Consider the following 6,660-nt stretch of genomic DNA (forward strand, 5'->3'; position numbering starts at 1 on the left):
AAATAAAGTAAGTTGTGAAGAGAGTGGGAAAGGAAAGAGGCTCATTCAGTTCTCATATGGTTATGTAAAGGAGGGAAAGGAAGAAGTATATAATATTGTTAGTGTACTGTCACATAACTCTTGGTTGTTTTACATTTTTTTTAATCACATACAGTCTTTGCAACTGCTTTGGAAATACCTAGTTTTACATCCATTTGATGTGTGACAAAAATAGGACAGTGAAAGATGAACAAAAATTTCCTAATGCCAAACTCAAGTGTATGTACGTACTTTTGATTGCTAAGCCCTGGACTAGATGTGTATCAGATATTAGAAGCTAGGTCATACTGTAGTATCAAAATATGCAAACATATTTCCATAATCTCAGTGATTTTAAAAGTTTCTTACTTGAGGATATGATATATCCATTGCAGATAGGAAGAGGAGTTTGCTCTTATAAATCTCTTAGAAACCAAAAACTGATGGAGACTCTTTCTGACATGTGCCTCCATGGTTGCTGACCAGGAAAAAAAGATGCGGTAAATTGAGCACTGGCTATCAAAGCTTTTGTTGTGACATATGTAACATATGTCACAGTCATCTATTTTTTTTTGCCTAAATTAAGTCACATTTGCCATTCTCAGTTTCATGGAGCATGATAAATGTAATTCTGTTATGTGACTTGAAGTGAAGAAAAAGCTAGAAAGAACTGTTGAATACCTTTAGTAACTACCATCACAGTCACGGTCACAGTCCTCCCATTGTTCATCAATTTGCTTGAGTGGGCCCAGTAATGTCTCCATCATGAGACTTGTTACTGTGTTTGGCATATTGAATACATCACGGGTAGCTTGTCAGGCTCTGCCGAGCGGGCGAGATACTCTCGGTAGCTTGCCGGGCTCTCTGAGAGGGGCGGAGGAATCGAACTCGGGTCGGCCATGTTGGTCGCTTGTAAGACAAACACCCTAGCGCTGTGCTATCGCTCTGCTAGTAATATTGGAGCAGTAGGGCTAGTAACTACCATAGTCCATCCTTATCATCATCAAAATTTTTTATCTCATTCTCTCTTTTTAATGAAAAAATTTACTAATTTTTCATAGGAAAACTCACAACACAGATGATTGATTCAAAATCTTATCTGGTGGCAGAGAAATGGCTCAGAGGGCTGAGTGCATGCTTTGTCTACAGGAGGACTGGGTTTGGTCCCAAGCACCATATGGTACCCTGAGCACCACTGACAACTTACCCCCAAACTGGAAATCTAGCAAGCAGGAAAAGTCTTATCCAGTTGGGTCATCAATGAGTCTCTCCTTTGATAATCATGTATGTGTCATCTTTCCCTCAAGTTTAGACGTGACTCTCTCCAGACTACACATGACCAATCCAAAGATGCTAAGTTATCTTTCCTTGTATGGAAAACAGTGTAGTGAGAGAGGGACAGGATAAGAGCACTTTATACTTCTGCCCATCAAAAAGGGGAAAGATAACATACAGTGGTAGTCATTTTCTAGAGCAATTTTAAAAACATTCCTCTTCAGGAGCTGGAGGAAGTTTTGGAGGGTTTGCAGTTCATTGTTCACTGTTGTCCCTGGAGCCATTTTATGAGGAGTTCTTGGCCACAACTGAATAGGAAAATGTGCTTATTTTGGTTTGAACAGTCTTGTCCCCTGACTCTCTGCCATTAAAATGTGAGGACCAAAGGGCTACTTTAAATCATTTGGAGCTACATCACAATTTATTTGGAGTTTTCTCGTTTAGTTTTGTTTTTGTTTGGGGCATTATCCACCTACTTTTAAAACTCATGAGAGGAAAAAAAGACAAGAATCTAGGCACAGGCACAGGGAAACAATGAAGTCAGTTAAAGAAAGGGCTCTCAGAAAACTTCGACAAATTAGAGAGTGATAATGTACTGCCATGCCGGCATAGAAATGAATGGGGACAGAACAGTGACAGAGGCATCAGTGAGCTATCAGGAACTTTGCAGAAGAGGAGTGGGTGGGAGAGAATGAGAGCCCTGGAGGGGAATCCATCCTCATTGTGGAGAGAATGAAAGAAGGGAGTGCTCACTGGCAGCCCAGTCCTCGCCATGTTAGAGGACATAACAAACCTGGTTAGAGTAATGTGAGAATAGAATTCAAATTGGCTCATACATTTTTGAGTCAGTGCATAGACTACAGTTAAATTCAGATGGAACCATATGGTCTGGGCCCTCTGTACTTTTTATTTTATTTCTTTATTTAAAATCAGCCCTTTTGAAAAAGAACTCATCTACCATACAGTGCATTCACTTAAAGTATACTATGCCCTGGTGTTTAATGCATTTATAGAGTTGTGCCGCCATCATCAGAGTCAATTTTAGAACATTTTCAGCACTTGCGAAAGAACTTTGTACCCATTAGTGGACATTCCCCAGCCCCAGGAAACAAATAGCTTTACTTTCTACCCTGCTAGACTTGAGTAATTCCGGACATTTTATTTTAATAGAATCATACACTATGTATATTTTAACCAATTTCTTTCATTTAGCATTATAATTGTTCACCTATGTTGTTGCATATATTATTTTTAATCCATCTTATTGCCAAATATCGTACTGCTATTATAGAATTCCATCCATTTTATTGCCAAATAATGTTCCATTATGTGAATATGGCACTTTATTAATTTACTTGACAGCAGATTAACCTAGGATTGTTACTGTTATCACTTTTTTACTGTTATGAAATTAGTGCTGTGGACATTCATATATAGTTTCTTATGGATACATGTTTTCACTTGTCTCAGATATAATTGAGATGTGAAATTGCTGAGTCCTATATTTTTTTTTCATTTAAACTTTATTTTAGCTTTTTGGGTCACACCTACGATGCACAAGAGTTACTCTGCACTCAGAAATTACTCCTGGAAGTGCTCAGGGGACCATATGGGGTGCTGGGGATCATACCTGGGTCAGCTGCATGCAAGGCAAATGCCCTACCTGCTATGTTATTGCTCCAATCCCTTATTTAAACTTTTATTTTTAAATTTTTATTACTGACACACCATTAATACCAGTAACAATGATGGGTCTCATTCTCCTAAAGAGCCTTGAATATAATCTCAGGGCTAGGATGAAAGAGACGTTACTGGGGCCTGCAGAAGGCAATAGATGAATAACAGAATGATGAAATGAAATGAAATGAAATGACACACCATGAGGTAAAATCCCTTATTTAAACTCTTGAGGAACCTCCGGACTCTTTTCCAAATAGTTGCACCACTTTATATTTGCAGGAGCAATATAGGGTTCCCATTTATCCACAGCCTCATCAATTTTCTTAATGCATTTGAATGGCAATTAAAAATTTAGTTGCAAAACATCTTGTATGTTTTGGGTGCAGTTTCCTAGTGAAATTTGTGCACTTATTGTTTATTTGTACACCTTCCTTGGAGAAATGTCTGTTCAAATCCACTGCATATATTTTTAACTTTTAAAATTATTTAAAATATTTAATTAAATCTTAAATTTTTTAAATATTATGAATAGTTTAAATAATTGTTTACAATTATATAATGCTTTTGGTATACAAAGTTAGTGCATCTCCACAGTGTGCCCAAACCCTAAACCACTGTCTTTATGTCACTTCTAGTTCAGTTCTTCCATCCCTGCCCATGTCCCTTTGGAAGTTCCCTTAGATTTGTTATCATTGACTAGTGTTGTTTCCTTCGCTTTACTTCTTTTTATGTTACATATGAATGTGATCATCTGGTATTTACCCTTCTCTCTCAGACCAGTTTCATTTAACACGACACCTTCTAGCTCTACCTACTGTATCACTGTATCACTGTCATCCCATTGATTGTCAGTTACTCAAGCAGGCACCAGTAACATCTCTATTCTGCCCAGCTCTGAGATTTTAGCAGCCTCTTCTTACTCATCTTTTCCCAATGATTGGAGGCTCTTTCAGGGTCAGGGGAATGAGACCTGTTGTGGTTACTGTATTTGGCATATCGAATACGCCACGAGGAACTTGCCAGGCTCTGCCCTTGTGGGCGGAATACTCTCGGTAGCTTGCTGGGCTCTTCGAGAGGCATATATTTATATATTTTTCTCTATGATTTGTTGCCTACTGTCTGAACCCCATCAGATATGGTGTAGTAATTGTGGAAAATGTGTAGGAAAGTAACCTGGAGCATGGCAGTGGTTGGGCAGTGAAGGTCAGCTGCCAGGGCTAGGTCCCTTTGGGTGGGGAGGGCTCTGACCTGCCCCAAAGTCTGAAGCAGAGTCCGGTGGCATGGTTCTGAGAGCCTCATTTTATACTCCGGTCTGGGAGGAGCATTCTGAGTTCCGGAGGGTGGCTGATGAGGAGATTACCTGGTGCCATCAGGGTATGGCTTATGATCGGAGTCACCGGAGACTAGGGGAAGCAGGCAGAAGATCTCTGTTCCAGGTCCTGTTGAATCCAGAGTCCAAGGTGATAAAGTTCTGCATTATCTGGATTCCATGGGACTTCATTCATGCGTGAGGCTCGGCCTGTGTGTCCAGAAAGTGGCCTGGAGCATGGCAGTGATTTGGTAGTGGAGGCCGGCTGCTAGGGTTGTCCCCTTTGGGAGCTCTACCTACATGGTGGCCAAATGCAAATGTTTAGTTTTTCTCATAGCTGAGTAGTATTCCACTGTCTGCATACATTACAGCTTCTTTGTTCACTTACCTTTTTTGCATTCATTTTTAAAAATGAATTTCAAAAATCTATAGCATATTTTGTTCTAGTTGATTCCATTGTTAAAAAGTCCTGTCACTGTCCTGTCACTGTCCTCCCCTTGTTCATCGATTTGCTTGAGCGGACTCAGTAACATTTCCATTGGAGACTTTGTTGTTACTGTGTTTGGCATATCGAATACATCACGGGTAGCTTGCCAGGCTCTGCCGTGCGGGCAAGATACTCTCGGTAGCTTGCCGGGCTGTCCGAGAGGGGCGGAGTTATCGAAATTGGCTCGGCCATGTTGACTGCATGCAAGGGAAACGCCCTACCGCTGTGCTATCTCTCCGGCCCTGTTAAAAAGTACTGATTAAAAAAAATATAGTAACTTAAAACAGCCACACACACATACACGCAATAACAAATGGTTCACAAAACATTTTCTTATCCTTCTAAAGGTTTTGTGATGCATTGCTATCACTAACCAGTCTTTCACTATTTACTTTAAGTGGTTAATTGAGACAAACCATTCTGAGACTGTTCTTCAAGTACTGGAAATAATATTCATTTAATCTCCTGAGCCTTCTGGGTAATCTTGCCAGCTCACTTACTTTGATGACATCCACAGCAACGGTCTGTCTCATATCGCAAAGAGCAAAACAGCCCAGAGGAAGGTAGCCGGAGAAGCTCTCCACACACACAGCCTTTTCAGGTACCCTATCAGTGATGGCAGCATTGCCAGATTTCAAGAACTTGGGGCTGTCTTCCAGCTTTTCCTTGGAAAGACTATCAATCAGTCTTTTCCTTCAGCTCAGCAAGTTTGCAAGCAGTGTGGACTGTGGGACAATCCAGCACAGGTGCATAACCAACAGTGATTTGACCTGGATGGTTTAGGATAATCACCTCAGCTGTGAAGTCTGTTGCTTCCCTTGGAAGGTCATTTTTGCTGTCACCAGCCACAGTGCCATGACAAATATCTTTAACAGATGTTCTTGACGTTGAAGCCCACATTGTCCCCATATTAGGATCGGGTGTAATTTCCTTTCACCTTCCATTTCTGAGTATTTTATTCATCTAATAATATAATTACATTCATATTAACCTATGCAATAGCTTTTTAGTTTTTTCTTTTGCTTGTTCGGGGGACACCAAGTAAGTTCTCAGGGCTTACTTTTGACTTTGCTCTTAGGCAGCACTCCTGGCAAGGTTTGAGGACCATATGGGATGTGGGGTTCCAACTTGATGAAGTGTGTGCAAAGCAAGTACCTTATCTGTTGTATTACCTTTTGTGCTGGAGCGGTAGCACAGCGGGTAGGGAGTTTGCCTTGCATGCAGCTGACCTGGGTTCAATTCCTCCACCCTCAGAGAGTCCGGCAAGCTACCGAGAATATCTCACCCTCACAGCAAAGCCTGGAAAGCTACCTGTGACAGATTCGATATACCAAACACAATAACAACAAGTCTCACAATGGAGATGTTACTGGGACCACTTGAGCAAATCGATGAACAGGAGGACAGTGCTATAGTACTACAGTGCCCCTGCAATAGCTTTCCTTCCCTGTCTGCCAGGGCAAGAGTGCTAAATTTGTTCTCTACTACCATAAATTATGAAGTAGAGTTTCCCACATTTGGGAAAATTGTAGGGGTCAGCACATCTGGAATGCAGTGGAGAAGGTTCTCCCTGGAAAAAAAAACATCTTCATGACCATGGTATCTTCTTTGCCAGTTAAATATTGCAACAGCTTTTTTAATCAGTTAAAGGAATTTAGAATTCTTTCATAATTGAAGCATTTCCTGTTACTCTTTCTATTTCCATGCAGATTTAAATTACTGTTTTGCTTTCTGCCTGAAGAAGTTCCTTTATTATATCTCTTTAAGGTGTGTCTAGTTTCAGTGAATTCACTCAAATTTTGTTTTACTGTAAGGTGTATATTTTGCATTCATTCAAAAATAGTGTTGTCTGATATAAAATTATTATATGGTAGTTATTTTCTAATATTCC

General features: G+C 40.2%; 1 non-coding gene across 1 annotated transcript; it reads right to left on the reverse strand.

Annotated features, from left to right (window-relative positions):
* Window positions 1-6,229: 6,229 nt before the first annotated feature.
* On the reverse strand, window positions 6,230-6,392 carry LOC130045612 (U1 spliceosomal RNA). Its single transcript, XR_008795588.1, has one exon. It is a non-coding gene; the product is annotated as a U1 spliceosomal RNA (small nuclear RNA).
* Window positions 6,393-6,660: the final 268 nt, after the last annotated feature.

Source organism: Sorex fumeus, unplaced genomic scaffold (genome assembly GCF_029834395.1).
Source record: "Sorex fumeus unplaced genomic scaffold, SorFum_2.1 ptg000128l, whole genome shotgun sequence".
NCBI classification, from domain to species: Eukaryota; Metazoa; Chordata; class Mammalia; order Eulipotyphla; family Soricidae; genus Sorex; species Sorex fumeus.